The sequence below is a fragment of the Hemitrygon akajei genome, chromosome 2 (assembly GCF_048418815.1).
Source record: "Hemitrygon akajei chromosome 2, sHemAka1.3, whole genome shotgun sequence".
NCBI lineage: Eukaryota > Metazoa > Chordata > Chondrichthyes > Myliobatiformes > Dasyatidae > Hemitrygon > Hemitrygon akajei.
Genome location: NC_133125.1, coordinates 36,408,620 through 36,425,871, shown reverse-complemented (window position 1 = coordinate 36,425,871; position 17,252 = coordinate 36,408,620).

Here is a 17,252-nt window from a genome sequence, read left to right as displayed (position 1 = left end):
AGGCTCCTGCATCTTTTTCCTGATGGCAACAGCGAAAAGAGGGCATGGCCTAGATGGTGGGGATCCTTGATGATGGATGCTGCTTTCCTGAACAGCGCTATATGTAGATGCACTCTTTGCTGGGGAGGGCTTTACCATGATGAACAGTGTCCACTACTTTTGGTAGGCTTTTCCGTTCAAGGATATTGGTGTTTCCATACCAGGCCATGATGCAACCAGTCAATATACTCTCCACTGCACCTGCATAGAAGTTTGTCAAAGTTTTAGATGGCATGCAGAATCTTGACAAGCTGCTAAGAAAGTAGAAGCACTGCCATGCTTTCTTCATAATTACACTTATGTGCTGGATTCAGGACAGATCCTCTGAAATGGCAACGCTGAGCAATTTGAAGCTGCTGACTCTCTCCACCTCTGACTACCAAATGAAGATTGGCTCATAGACCTTCACTTTCTTCCTCCTGATGTCAATAATCAGCTCCTTGGTCTTGCTGACATTGAGTGAAAGGTTGGTGTTGTGGCATCACTCGGCCAGATTTTCAATTGCCCCCTAAATGCCAATTCATTACCACATTTGATTCGGCCTGTGACAGTGGTATCATCAGAATATGGCACTGGAGCTGTGCTTAGCCACACAATCATAAGTGTAAAGTGAGTAGAGCAGGTGATGAAGCACACAGCCTTGTGATACACCTGTGCTGATGGAGATTGTGAAAGAAGATGTTGTTGCCAATCCGAATGGACTGGGGTCTGCAAAGTTGGGTTGTCCATTGTTAGTAGGTAACCTTCTCAACCATCAAAGTTTATGCAGATGTGGAAGACTTAGACTAGACATAGACTTTTTCAAACTTCAGCTGCAACAATCTTCAAGAAGCTGTAAACTACCTAGATCGAAGAAATCAAATTAGTTTGCATTGAACTCAATGTTACTTTAATTACCACCAATAATCTAGACCAAGGATTCTCGACTGGGGTTCTGCCAGAGGTTGCTAAGTGTTCCATGAGGAGTTACGATTAAAAATCATCATCGTTTTTTGAACTTCATGTGACGTGTGCTGCTAGTGGCGGACAGCGACCGAGCAGCCCCGTTAGCAAACTCGTTAGTGGTCCCTCAGCCCAGTCTGACAGTGCGCAGTAGGACCATGTTTATTTGGTTGAGCCAATTCTCAGCTTTTGATGTGAGATTGGGGAGGCTGGTGATAATTGGCGAGTGCAGTATTGCACGGAAGAGAGGACGCTAGGCTAATGAGAAGCATGAAGTACAATTTCTAAGCATTGACTGGACTTGCCCAACTTGGGCTGTGAAGTCAGCCTCTCCCTCCTGAATTAACTCCTCCAGCTTCCCCTTATGAGCCACCGGCTGATGTATGGGAGCAAACAAACTGATCATGTCACTTAGTAAGAAAATGTTTTTTTCGAAGCCTTGTGTAAAATGGTGTCGTAGACTATATTTTTATTCATATTGCTTTGCCTTATGCCATTTAGTAACTTTGCTAATCAACATTTTCAATAAGTTTTCATGTTGTAAATAGCATAAATTAAAATTAATTTTCAACCTTTCTTTAAATTAAATCTATCCAGCCTACCTTTAGAAAATTAAATCCTCTTTTGGCTTAAGTCAGTTATTTAACAGACTTATGAGTTTTTGAAATTTATGAAAGGCAAAGAAAAAGATTAATTTCAGACAGGTAAACCAAACGTAATCTGTTTTTATTTTCAAGAAAGGTTGGCTAAAATTACATTCTCTAGTCAAAAAAGCATTAAAATTATTTTGGATTATTATATCTACAACTTACTGATCATGCTAATGTACCATGAGCTGTAGATATAATAATTTTTACACAGGGATTCCCTGAAAGCTGAAAATTATTTCAAGGGTTTCTCCAGGGTAAAAAAAGGTTGAGTAAGGCTGATTTAGACAGTGCACAAACTTGGAGATTTTTAAAAATTAATTTTTGAAAATGGGAACACCAGTGAGTTGTCTATATTACCTGGCCCACATGTATCCATGTTTATTGGTATTTGTACCCCAGAATACCATGAGAGGAAGGCAGATTTGCTATGCTAAACAGGCTATGGTTGTTTAGTTTATCATTTGTTTCCTTTGGCCTTTGCATTGGAATCTGAGCAATGCCAATTTATATTTTAGGTTCCAAGATATTTTGATTATTATACAGCCAATTCTCACAGTGTACTGGGACAGGAAATGTGATTATTCTACCATTTCAAAAAGTTCCATGTTTTTTTTTTCTATCCATCAAGAATTCTGGGACAGAGATGGATGTGAACTGCAGAATAAATATACAAGCAGAAGAAAATAGCATGAGAAAAAGGAGCGGGAGTATGCCAGTGAGCACCACCTGTTAATGAGATCATGGTCGATTTCCTACCTCAGTACCATTAAACTGTCCCATCCCAATATCCTTTGATTTCTTTAATATCCAGAAACGTTTCATTCACAGTTTTTACTTTCAAGATGTAAGGTGTCTAGTGAAAAGAAGAAAACTGCTTTGAAAGACAACTACAACCTCCAACATGACACACTGTGGCTTCAAACAGTAACTGATGCACCACAACCTTCTCATGGAAGGAAATACAGAAATTGGCATTCACTTGGGTAAAAAAAAAATTCTTCTTAGATTCTGAGTGGATGATCTCAAGACAAATGCAATGTTCACTGCACTTACACTGTTGAGACCCTAAAAAATGAAATGACTACCCGTTCTTATAAAAATCCGTGGAGAATAGGCCCATTCTGCTTAATACCTCATTGTGTCCACAATCACAGCAACAACGTCAGTAAAACCAAAGAAGTGATTGTGGACTTCAGAAAGGGTAAGTCGAGGGAACATGCGCCAGTCCTCACAGAGGGATCAGAAGTGGAGAAAGTGAACAATTCCAAGTTTCTGGTGTCAACGTCTCTGAGGATCTATCCTGGGCTCAACTTATTAATGCAGTTACAAAGAAGGCATTACAGCTACTATATTTAATTAGGAGATTTGGTATTTCAGTAAAGACACTCCAAGTTTCTACAAATGTACTGTGGAGAGCATTCTAACTGGCTGCATTGCTGACTGGTATGGGGGACAGAGGTGGGGGTGCCTACTGCACAGGATTGAAATAGGCCGATGAGAGTTGTATACTTAGTCAGCTCCATCGGGGGCACTAACCTCCATACTGTCCAGGACATCTTTGATAAGTGTTGCCTCAAAAAGGTGGCATCCATCATTAAGGATTGGAATCACCCAGGACGTGCCCTTTTCTCTTAGCTACCATCAGGAAATAGTACAGGAGCCTCAAGGACACACTCAACAATTCATCCACAGGTTCTTCTCCTCTGCCATCCAAATTCTGAATGGACATTGAACCTATGAACACTACCTCACTAGTTTTTAGAAGTTTTTATTTTTGCATTACTTATTTAATTTAACTATTATATAATATACACTTACACTATATATAATATACACTTACTGAAATTCAGTTTTTTTCTTTTTCTCTATTATTATGTATTGCTATCCTATTGTTGCAAAAACAACAAATTTCAGTGACATTAAGCCTGATTCCTATTCTGATGTAAAAGTATGTGAATAGCATAAATCGTTACATCATGTCATAAGTGCGTGCCTCACTAAAGTAACAAATGAAGTAGATACGTTTATCTCAGCTCCTGTGTTTTCCTTTCAATTAGTTTCTAGAGTTACAAAACACAATAGTGGCTACAAAAATGTTTAAGAAGAACCCAAGATGACTACCTACCTGTTGAAGTGCAGCGAGATGGTCGAGTTAAAAAAAAAGCACATCAAGTTTCTCTTTGGAAAGGAGAGAGAGAGACATTCAAGTAAAAAAAATGCACAGCACATTTTTCTCTTCACAAGAGGAGAGAAATAGTAGAGTTTTTAAAAAGGCAGAAAATGGCAAAAGTCATGGGTTCATAAACAGTGAGTATGAGGTGATAATAATCATAAATTTAAAAAAGCAGAAATGGCTGGCTACATTGGAGAGATAGATACATTTGATTGTGTAACATATAACTGGGTGATGTATATTCAATAAATTGAGCAGTATTTTGGAGCAAATGAAATAGGCGATGAAAAGCAAGTTCCTGTTTTGCTGAGTGTAATAGGTGGATGAGCATACAGTTTGCATACAGAAGTTTAACTGCTCCAACCAAACCACCTGAAATGAGCTTTGCTGATATCGTGAAAGTAATGCTGGGATATTTAGAACCAAAACCGTAGTTGATTGCAGAATGCTTTAGGTTTCATATGTAACTGAAATCAAAAAGAAAGGAAATCCAGTTCAGCTTAAGTGGCTGAATAGAAGAAATTGTCTTAGTATTGCCAGTTCATTAATAGGCTTAACGATGGACTGAGAGATCATTTGGTTTGTAGGATCTTATAAGAAAGTATTCAAAAACGGCTCCTAACTGAAGCACAACTCACATTAAAAAGAGCAGTTGAAATCACTGTATCAATGAAAACAACAACCAAGGATACAAATGAGTTTCAGTCAGGAATGAAAGTGAGCATGAACAAAATTGTAACATCTGAACAGAAACCTGTCTGGCTGAACAAATTTTATTACCATTGTGGCAGGGGCTCTCATACACCATACCAACACAGGTTTAAAGGTAAAACTTGGAGAAAATGCAACGAAGTAGGAAACATACAAAGAGCACTTCAGGCAGATAAAATTAAATAGATTGCACAGAGAAGAGAACAAAGATAAAGAAAGTGATGTTGTATTTTCAAAAAGAGCACTGATCTACATGCTGTTGATTAAAATTCTGATAATGACGATGGTGACACAGAATTGAGTAGCCTTGAGATTTACAATGTGAAAATGAACAAGAGACAAGCAACATGACTTACATCAGGAGTAAATGGAAATTTAATTAAAATGGATTTGGACATGGGCTTGACTGTTTCACTCATTATTTCAAATGAATTTGAATGGCATTTCAAAGAACTGAACTGAAGCCTGCAGATATCCAACTAAGGACCTATACTGGAGAAAAGTTAACTTCTGTGGGAATGACATTCGTAACAGTGAAATACAACAACTAACAAACCACATAGAGCTTGTCTGTGGTAAAAACAGGAGGGCCAATGTTATGGGGAATTGGTTGGCTGAGACAACCACTACTTGATTGGAGATCCATCCCCATTTGGATGTCACATCCCCTGTAATAGTGTTAACAGAAAGCAAATTAAGAATGGTACTGGATGAGGCCACAGCAGTGTTCAAGAATGGTACTGGAAAACTGAAACATATCAGGGGTTAAACAGTGCTAAATGAAAATGCCACATCTAAGTTCTACAAAGCCCTTCTGGTTTCTTATATACCCATGATAAAGTAACCAGTGAGGTAGATTGAATGAAGGCTGAAGGAATTCTTTCCAGGATACAATGGAGCCAATGGGCAATGACAATGGTCCCAATAGCCAAGACGAGTAGGTCTGTCAGGATATGTGGTAATTTTAAGATCACCATCAACGGAGTACTGAAAATGGATCAATACCCTCCATCCAGGGTAGACAATATTTTTGCAAACCTTTCTAGAAGGAAACACTTCTGCAAAGTGGACTTAGCTAAGGCCTAACTACAGATGGAGATAGAACAATAGTCCAAAGTGGTTTTCACCATAAATACTCACAGAGTGCTTTATCACTATAATAGGTATATTTTTGGAGTAGCATCTGCACTTGCACTCAGGCAGAAAGCTATGGACCAGGTAATCCAATGCTGCCCAGGAACTCAGCGTTACCTGGAATTCATTATTGTCACTAATGAGGATGACAAGGAATATCTCCAATATCTCAAAACTGTTAAAAAAATCTAGAAGATTATGGGCTCACAGCATAACGTGACAAGTTTGAATTCTTTAAAGCAAGCATTACTTACTGAAATTACACCATCGATTCACAAAGATTTCACTAGCGTTCTGAGAAAATTCTAACAGTGGCAAATGCCACAAGACCAAAAGATGTGTCACAGTTGCGGTCCTTTTTAGGATTTCTCAATTACTATAATAGATTCCTTCCAAACCTGATACTGTGCTCCACCCTTTAAACTCATTTCTACAAATCGGGAAGAAATGGCAATGGATAAGGCATGTGAGGTGGCTTTCCAAAAAGCAAAGTAAATAGCGATGTCAGGCACTATATTCAAACATTATTATCCATATCGTCCAGTGAAGCTTGTCTGTGATACCTTACCTCATGGTATAGGTGTAGTCATGTCACATGTTATGAGTGACATAACTGAACTCCACAAAGCCTTTGCATAATGTTCCCTTACTGCTGCAGAGAAAAAATATGCATAGATTAATAGAGAGCCCTTGAGTCTGGTTTGCAGTGTGAATGTTTCAACCAATACTTGTATGGGAAAGAGTTAACGTCATTACTGACTATCAACTATGAGTGCCTATTTTAAATCTTAAGAGGGGTGTTCCACTAACAGCAGCAACACAACTGCAGAGATGGGCTCTGTTTCTTGAAGGACAAAATTACAAGATCAAATTCAAGAGGACAACTGATCATGAAAATGCTGATGGTTTGTCCCGTTTACCCTTTGAAAAGGAAATACCTGAAAACTTTATAAAATGGAGCATTGTCTTAATGCAAATCAAAAGTCTTGCTATTACAGCAAAGATAACTCAAAGGGGAACCAGAAAAGACCCCACATTGTCTCAGGTCTACATGGCTACCTAAAATAGCTGAAATGTACGGCAGAAATTCCAGATTCCCCATTTTTACCAGTGCCGGGATGAATTTGCCATTGACAGGGTTTCTTTATGTGTGGATTGAGAATTGTTGTACCAACCAAGCTGAGAGCTAAAGTGTTGGTGGAGCTACATGCCAGTCATCTAGTCATGGTCAAAATTAAAGCATTGGCTCGAAAGTACCCAGGCCATCTTTAAAGAGGGGTGTCTCAGAAAGGCAGTGTCCATTATTAAGGACCTCTAGCACTCAGGGCATGCCTTTTTCTCACTGTTACCATCAGGTAGGAGGTACAGAAGCCTGAAGGCACACACTCAGTGATTTAGGTACAGCTTCTTCCCCTCTGCCATCTGATTCCTAAATGGACATTGAACCCGTGAACACTACCTCACTTTTTTAATATATATTATTTCTGTTTTTTGATTATTTTTAATCTATTCAATATACGTATACTGTAATTGATTTACTTATTATTTATTATTTATTTTTTCTCTCTTCTTCTATATTATGTATTGCACTGAACTGCTGCTGCCAAGTTAACAAATTTCATGACACATGCTGGTGATAACAAACCTGATTCTGAAGCTTTGTGTAGTAGCCTAGGAGAGATCAGCAGCTTGCCATGCACTGTTCTGGATGCCAGCACATCAAATAAATGCCAAGAGCAGTGCCTCTCCATCCCTGGGAATGGACTGCATTACCCTGGCAGAGGATCCATGTGAATTCTGCTGCACTATTCATGGACATAAATTTCTTGGTTGTAGTGGATGCAGCTATAAAGTGACCGGAAGCCTCTATTGCAGCTTTGCACACTGTTGTTGATTTGGGAATTCTTTTCTCAAGCACTGGTGTATCAGAACACTTAGTCAGTGACAATGGATCATAGTTTGTTGTAGAACAGTTTCAGTCATTCTTGAAAATGAATGCAATAAGACATATTACATTTGCACCATACCAACCAGCTACAAATGGCTTGGTGGAAAGGTTAGTCCAGAGTTTAAGGAATGCAGTGCAAGCATTGTCTGCAAAAGACACTTCACTAACACTGAATCAGAAGGTCATCAATTTCCTCCTTGCATATCGCAATGCAGCACATTCCACAACCAACGACTCACCAGTTATCCTGTTCTTGAGTCGTCCCTTGTGCTCATGCTTGGATTTCCCTGTGAGCATGCAGAACAAACAGCTGAGACAAATTGAAGGCTCCTCAAACAAAGAGTTCAATATTTCAATCCTGGACAAGCAGTCCCACTGAGGGACTACAGAGATGTTCAAAAATGGGTACATGGAAAGATTAAGGGCAGAACTGGACCAGTCTCCTACACAGTGGAATCTGGAGATGATACATCAGTCAGTTGAGGAGAGTAGGGTCAATTGTTAGAGAAGATGGGTGTCCAGAGCTGTCAGAACCACTTTCTGCAGTTCCAGAGTCAAATCCTACAGCCATCACCGAGGAAGTTCCAGAAGCTGAGATTGTTTCATAGCCATAACTCTCACCTGCCAAGCTGAGTGATCTCCCTGATCAGGAAAGACCTTATCCAACAAGAGTAAGAAATCCTCCCTAGCGATTAAACCTTTAGGCCTAAATGGAACAACTTGAAATTTACTATGCTGTGGACATCTGTATAGTAGCTGTATTATACAGTATAGTACTGTATATTTCATATAAATAGATGACTAGAGAGCAATACATTACGTATTTGAATAGAGATGTATTCCATATTGAGTTGGAGTGTATAGCTTAGTAGGGAGCAGTGTAGTATGTTCAATATTTCAGTAATATTTGAGCAATATTGTAATTATATTGTTTGCTTAAGCATTCTTTGTTGTTTACATAATTTATAATGGGTCATATGTAAAAGTACATGAATGTCATATGTCATTACGCCACCATTTCATAAGTGCACACCTCACTAAAGTAAAAAAAGAAATAGAAACGTTCAACACGGTCCTATATTTTCATTTCAATTAGTTTCTAGAGTTGCAAAACAAAACTCCTTCATCACAAGTTTATCCTGTGCAGATCCCAGACCTGCACAGTGTCCAGATTTAGTCTCAGCGGGACTCTATATAATTAGAGTAATGCATCTCACCTGCTAGTACCTAAATCCTTTTGAAATAGAGGTCAATTACTAGTTACCCTTTTACATTATCTTGCAGTAATACATATCCAAAGGCCCAGTGAAGAGTTTTCAATTTCTTGCTGCTTAAAATGCTCAATTTCTTATGAACCTTGGTGACAGCACATTTTTGCAGATTATGTTTCATCTGGTAAGTCCTCGTTCATTCATCTGATCCGTCCATCCACGTGAAGTCATTCTATAGTCTCCTCAGAGCCAACACTGCCATTTCGACTTTCAAAGGTTCAAAGATTCGAAGCACATTTATTATCAAAATATACATACAGAATACAACTCTGAGATTTTAATGTTGCACCATAATGTTCGACTTTGCCATTGCTTTAACAGCTTCATGAATGGGATTGAGTTTTTCTTTAGAAAACTGAGAATGGTACCTACTAACTTGTGAACCTTTAAAAAAAAACTAGAATTTTAGGTTGCCTCACTTTTGATATTTTCTGCTGTTTGATGCTGAATCATTGCCTGGACATTTCCAAAACATTGTGTTTAAAATATATAAGAACTTAGAAAGTAAAATGTCATCTTTACTGTTGCATATATTAGCAATGCAATAGAACAGCACAGTAGCAGAGTGGTTAACACAAGGCTTTACAGTACGAGCGACCCAAGTTCAATTCCCACCGCTGTCTGTAAGGAGGTTGTATGTTTTCCCCAGGACTGTAGGAGTTTCCTCCGGGTGCTCTGGTTTCCTCCCATGGACCAAAGACATACTGGTTGAGAGGTTAATTAGTTATTGTAAATTGTCCTAAATAAGGGACTGCTGCATGGTGTAACTTGAAGGCTGGAAGGGCCTATTCCACACTGTATCTCAGTAAATAAATACAATGAATAGCAATTTTGAGGCACCATGGTGGTGTAGTGGTTAGCATGATGCTATTACAGCTCTAAGCATCAGAGTTCAGAGTTCAATTCTGATGCCGTCTGCAAGGAGTTTGTATGTTCTCCCCATGACCACGTGGGATTCCTCCAGGTGCTCTGGTTTTCTCGCAAGTCCAAAGATGTACTTGTTAGTTGGTTAATTTGTCACTGTAAATTGTTCTGTGATTAGACTAGGGCTAAGTAGGTGGGTTGCTGGTTGGCGCACCTCATGGGGCTGGAAGAGCCTGTTCTGCTCTGTATCTCTAATAAATATAGCAATCTGTTTTATTCATGAAGAAGACTGAGATAAGTACCAATAAGGCCTACAGATAAATTATCAAATGATCTGTTCTACCACTTGAAGCAGATTTCATCCTTCCAACCTCTGTCCCAATATAGACGTTCTTTGGGTAATGAACAGGTTCCATTCTGATAATCAATTTTGTCCATTAGTCAGAAAGTTTGCAAAAATTAGTCAACGTGGTCCCCACACCTCCATGGTATTGTAATGAGTGACGTGAATGAATGGCAAAGAAGTCTGATAAGAAAGAACAGAAAGTGAAAAGTGGGGAGAGAGATGAAACTTAATCTGCCTTTCATAGGAAGGGAGGAATGTATATACATCAACATTTTGAATTTAACAATATAATGAGGGCACACATATACATGTGTTGGGGGTATCCATATGTTGGGCATTCTTAAATCAATAACAGGTCACATTGGATATATTGATATTCTGATTAATTGAAATGAGTAGTGAAAGACTTTTTGCAGAAGCAGTTTATGGTATTTGTATACTTATAGACACAACCAATGCTTGTGCTGCAATGCTTTAAAACTGCTTTATATAATCTATTTACTAATGCAATGAGCAACCTTTAAGACTATATTATCAGAATGTTTAAGGTGCTTATTAATCTAATCATGATAAAACTGATAAAACTATTTCTATTGACAAATTTTGACATTGCAATTATGATGTTGGCACTAAAAATGGTGAAATTAAAAAGTTTGGAAATAGGAAACTGAATCTCCCACTGGTTGTATCTCGGGACAGATTTTGGATATTGGGAAAGAGCCAAGGAATTGGAAATAGGGTAATGCAGTGCTCATATACAAACAGTATATAAAAACAGAGATCTACCATTCTTACTCTCAAGCCTTATAACACATTTGAATTAATTATAAGGATTAAAAATAATAGCCTAAATAGATTCATATGGAGATTCATCCAATGAACCTCATGTGTGTAAGAGACATTTCAAAGGGATGTGAAAATGTATACAATACTGTGTATTTTAACTGCGAAAAGTTACTTGACAAAATTCCAAATAAAAGATTAATTAATGGACAGGAGGAGGAGTATAGGAAACTGATACAGGACTTTGTGATATGGTGCAACTCAAACTACCTGCGTCTCAATATCACCAAGACCAAGGAGATGGTGGTGGACTTTAGGAGATCTAGGCCTCATATGGAGCCAGTGATCATTAATGGAGAATGTGTGGAGCAGGTTAAGACCTACAAGTATCTGGGAGTACAGTTAGACAAGAAGCTAGACTGGACTGCCAACACAGATGCCTTGTGCAGGAAGGCACAGAGGCGACTGTACTTCCTAAGAAGGTTGGCGTCATTCAATGTCTGTGGTGAGATGCTGAAGATGTTCTATAGGTCAGTTGTGGAGAGCGCCCTCTTCTTTGTGGTGGCGTGTTGGGGAGGAAGCATTAAGAAGAGGGACGCCTCACGTCTTAATAAGCTGGTAAGGAAGGCGGGCTCTGTCGTGGGCAAAGTACTGGAGAGTTTAACATCGGTAGCTGAGCGAAGGGCGCTGAGTAGGCTACGGTCAATTATGGATAACTCTGAACATCCTCTACATAGCACCATCCAGAGACAGAGAAGCAGTTTCAGCGACAGGTTACTATCGATGCAATGCTCCTCAGACAGGATGAAGAGGTCAATACTCCCCAATGCCATTAGGCTTTACAATTCTACCGCCAGGACTTAAGAACTTTTTAAAAGCTATTATTAATGCTTTTGAGATAGTGATTTAGATGCATATCATATTTTTTACTGAGTTAAGTATTGTATGTAATTAGTTTTGCTACAACAAGTGTATGGGACATTGGAAAAAAGTTGGAATTTCCCCATGGGGATGAATAAAGTATCTATCTATCTATCTATCTATCTATCTATCTATCTATCTAATTACTTAAACTCAAAGGTGTGGGATTTCAGAATAAAGGTACTGTAAGAATCAGTAAAGGGTACAAAAGAATAAATGCTCATTATTATAATTATTCTTGAAAGGGAGTAGATTGACTTTAATGTAGAGGTTTAATTTCATTATATTATTTAAATAAATAATCTGGATTCATAAACTTAATGCAAATTTTCATATTTTCTTATGAAGTCAACTTGACAGCAACTGTGCGTTTGAAGGAAATTACAGAGTATCCTTGATGGAAGGTGTTGGAAACTGTTTGCATCTGAAAGATCTAACAATCTAGAACTAGAACTTTGGGTCTCATACAGGACCCAAAAAAGTAAAATAAATTACCCAAACATTTCCATAGCAATGGAACTAATAAAGAATAAAATAAGGGATTTTTGTTAGATGGTGTTCAATTTCACCTACTGCAGAGCAGTAATCAAGGGATGAGAGGGGTGAATTAACCTACAAGATATCATGAAGCAGTAGCTCATTTGGCATAGATGGTTATACAAATCCCCATCAAACTCTAATGTACAATATTGTACAATACCTAGAGTCACAAACACAAGAAAATCTGCAGATGCTGGAAGTCCTAGAGGAACTCAGCAGGTCAGGCAGCATCTGTGGAAAAGAGTAAACAGTTGACATGTCAGGCTGAGACCCTTCACCAGGACTGGAAAGAAAGCTGAGAAATCAGAGTGACAAGTGGGGGGAAGGGAGGAAGAAGTGCAAGGTGGTAGGTGATAGGTGAAACCGGGAGCGAGGGTGGGGGTGAAGTAAAGAGCTGGGAAGTAGATTGGTGAAAGAGATAAAGGGCTGGGGGGGGGGAAGGGGAATTTGATAGGAGAGGATAGAAGACCATGGAAGGAAGAGAAGGAGGAGGAGCACCAGCGGGAGTTAATGGGCAGGTAAGGAGATAATGTGAGAGAGGCAAACAGGAAGGGGGAATGGTGAAGCAGAGGGGGTGGGGCAATTACCAGAAGTTCGAGAAATCAATGTTCATGTGATCAGGTTGGAGGTCACACAGACAGAATATATGGTGTTGATCCTCCAACCAGAGTGTGTGTGACCTCATCGTGGCAGTAGAGAAAGCCATGGGCTGACATGTTGGAATTGGGAGTAGAATTGGAGTGGGTGACTTCTGGGAGATGCTGTCTTTTTTGGCAGACTGAGCGTAGGTGCTCAGTGAAGTGGTCTCCCAATCTACGTTGGGTCTCACCAATATACAGGTAACCGCACCGGGAGCACCAGATAGAGTAGATGACCCCAAAAGACTCACAGGTGAAGTGTCGGCTCAAATGAAAGGACAGTTTGGGGCCCTGAATGGTAGTGAGCTAGGAGGTGTAGGGGTAGGTGTGGCACTTGTTCAGTCATTCAGGCAGTCGTTTCCAAGACCATGCAGACTTATACTAATACAGGGGGCTACCCCAATGCTGGAGCTGGAAGTTGGCATGCATGTAATATTAAAAACATGCAGGCAAATAAAGGATAGTGGTAGCAGAGAGCAATAACGTTGTTGCAATATTTTGCATCCTGTGGAATATATTGTAATAGGCAAACAACCATCATTATTCCCAGGTGTCCTTTGGTGGTAGCAAGAAAATAATTTAAATATTGTCTCTGCTTTCTGTTGTGGTACCGCTGCAGCCGTTACAGAGCTCATCCAATCAGATAAACTTAATGTTACTTCTGATCTGTATAGGTTGCCACTGACTGATCAGCATTTCAATGAGATAAACAATATCATAAGTTGCTGAAGGGAATTTTCTGAATTCTACAAAAAACTTAATGTTCATTTTCTGCATTATTCTAGGGTTTTGGAATAGATATTTATACAATGACATGATTCTATTTATAGCATTAGACAACGTGATTGGGCTCAGTAAAGAGAGGAGTATTTTTGATGAGTCTTCTCAAAGGACTTATTCCCAATAAGTATACTATCTACTGCAACATTAATGTACAATGTTTGAAAGAATGTGCACTCCTCTGCTGCCTGTCCACGTGGGTGCATGGGCTCAGAGTTCTCAGTATCATTCCCAGTGCTGCTTCTCATCGTTGTGTTGCCATGGGCTGGGGGATTTCCAGGAATTAATGGGGGCAGCAATTTCAAAGAAATTTTAAGAGGATCCTAGCATCTTTTCCTTCATCTGTGTGGTAATCTCATACCATAACTGAGTTTACAATATTGCCCCGCTATTTTGAATGCTTCAGTGAAAAAGGAGAAAATGATTTATTAGTGGCACAGTAGTGTAGTGGCTAGTACAACACTTTACCGTACCAGTGACCTGGGCTCAATTGCTGCCGCTGCCAGTAAGGAGTTTGTATGTTCTCCCCGTGACCGTGTGGGTTTCCTCCAGGTGCTCCATTTTCCTCCCACAGTCCGAAGACATACTGGTTAGTAGGTTAATTGGTCATTGTAAATTGTCCCGTGATTAGGCTAAGAGTAAATCAGAGGATTGCTGGGCAGTGCAGTTTGAAGGGCCATAAGGGCCTATCCTGTGCTGTATCTCAATAAATAAAATAAATAATTTTTGATCTCTGCCTCAGAATGTTTACTTCCCAATTTTTGCACATGGCAGTGTGATTACAGTGATAATGACTTTGATTCTGGAGTGTGGGGGCCTGAGAGTGAAAAAAAATTACCATTAATCGTATAGATTAGCTGCTATCCAGTAGAAAGTACTTTATAGACAAAGTGCAACACTACAGTGAGGAAAGAATAACAGGGCAAAGACACCAGCCATTGGGTAAGGTGTGGACCTGCTAGTTTGAATCAATGCTTGCATATCTTTATGAAGCTAATGAAATGGATTTTGCGCATTTGAGGAGGATGCTCCATGGTTGCAGAAGATTGGTGCTATTAAAAGCCTTGGTGAGGTAGGGCTTCTCCTTGCATTTCTCATGCAGTGAAGATGATGTTCACTCCTTCTGTCAATTGCAAAATCCACAGTGGGATTCGGGGCTCTTTAGTCACTGGGAGGAGTGGGTACCCTGGCTGTGACTTTCTCTTTAAGGAAGAGGCCTCTGTAGTCACTGAAGCTGGATTTCTCTCCTCTCTTGAAGGGTTAAATTTGTAACATCTCTGAGCTCTTCTGGCATATTTCTCTTTCCAAATATGAGAGATATGATCGTAGATTTGTGATAAAGTTCTTCACTGTCAAGTTTTAGAACATCAGCAGTGACATCTTTTGCTTCAAGGTCTTGCTTTTCTGTCACCATAAGGGTTTAAGACTTTATATTAGTCAGGGATAGTATGGCTGGACCACATAGTTTGCTGTGGGATTGAGTCAAGGGTGCTCAAGTCAAGAACAAGACAGCATTGAGGAGATCAGAATCAGAATAAGGTTTATTATCACTTACATACATGATGTAAAATGAGCTGTTTTGTGGCAGCAATACAGTGCAAAGACATAAATTCCAAAACAATTACATAGAGCAAATAAAGAATAAAGGAATTAAGTGCGGCGGACACAGTTTGCAACTGTGCTTTTGATAAGTTCTCTTCTGTTGCTGGCTCTCGGATGAATTCTTTGAAGATATTTGCGAATATAATGTCTGAGAAAGTAAAACAGCTTTAGGGAGGCTTTAGTAATTATGCAAATTTATTAATATTTACTGAAATTAACTAATAGCTACTTTGGAAAAAATGTTTTGTATTATTTATGTGCTCTACAGCAGCTGATAATTTCAATTCCACGTTATGAAATGTTGATACTGTCTAAAATGAATTATGTTAATTTCTGTAAAAGGTCGCCATTTCTAAAAATCTATATTTCAGCTGTTTCTCTGGATCCTGCTTTTATGAAAGTTTCCATGCGGTTGGTGACTGTTACTTTGTCAAACCAAGCTGCAGATTGATTTAAATCTGCCTGGTCTCAACAAGAACTGCAAAGAATTATATACTGTTTCTGTATAACTATGTGAAAGCCTGGAACGCCCATAATTGTGGAGAGGAGATTGTTATTGTTGTTTTCTGTGCATAACTACCGGTATGTATATAATAAAAACAAGCATGCACGCGGGTGATGACTTTAACTGGTGTACTCACATTGCAGCGAGAGAGAGAGAGAGAGAGAGAGAGAGAGAGAGAGAAAACAATACATGTAGACAATAAGCTCAATATGTAGTGCTAAGGTGGGAGGGGGGGTCATTGTTCCAAAAGAAATAGATCCATACATTACACTTCCTCCCCTTTTAGATCAATGCAACATAAAACTGTGTATGTATAAAACATTCAATTTCCCTTTCATAAACCTATATTCCAAATAATCATGCTTTCACAGTAACGTTCCATTACTAACTTCACAGTTCTAAAGGTTCAATCTTTTGGCTGGCACTCTGTTTCTTTCAGGATAATCCCTCTAGACCTGTGGAGTGGCATCAGGTTTGGCAGGTGTCCTGTAAATAATAACGTTCTTGTCGCGCCTCTGGGCCTGAGAAGTGGCATCAGGTTTGGTAAGTGTCTTGTCTAAGACAACATTCTTGGTTTCCGGTGTCACGTTGCCTCAGTGACATCATTGCTGAGAGGTAAGTCCGGTGACTGTAATGTACCCATCTTGCTGGATGCAGTCGACTCAGGTGTGTTCTTCCGTTGAGCATTCAGTTTCTGGTCTACATAACATCTCCATGTCTGATCTCCAACATCCACTGTGTACATCAGTGGTCAAGTTCTTGTAGCTATCCTACCAGGTGTCCACTTGCCTTCTCGGTAATCATGTGCTAGGACTTCCTGTCCAATCTCGAAGCTCCTTGCTGATTCACTTGATAACTGGCTGAACTGTTTATTCTGCTCTTCCTTCCGTACATCTGGTTTCAGGAGGTATATGCAAGATCTCAGATTCCTGTTCATTGCAGGTGTTTGATTTATCATCAGATTAACAGAGTTCATGTGCTATAGAGAAATGTCCTCCTTGTCTGTTGCTTTAGTGGACTTCTTGAAGATTTGGATAAACCTTTCAGCTAACCCATTCATTGCTGGGTGGTGAGGAGCTGACTTGAAATATCTGATGCCATTTTTCTTCATGAACATTCACAATTCTTCTGATGTGTATTATGGTCTGTTGTCACTCACAATTTGTTCTGGTAAGCCATTTCTGGTGAAAGTAGTCCTCAGAGTGGAGACAGTCTTTGCTGAGGTGGTTGACTTCATTGGTATAACCTCCAGCCACTTCGAATGAGCATCCACAACAGCCATAAACATGGAGTCCATGAATGGCCCAGCAAAGTCAATATGTATTCTTTGTCATGGTGGTGACATTTGAATGGGTGCATTTTGAATTTTTTGGTAATCTGAACTGCTTTTGACCAAGTCTTCAGT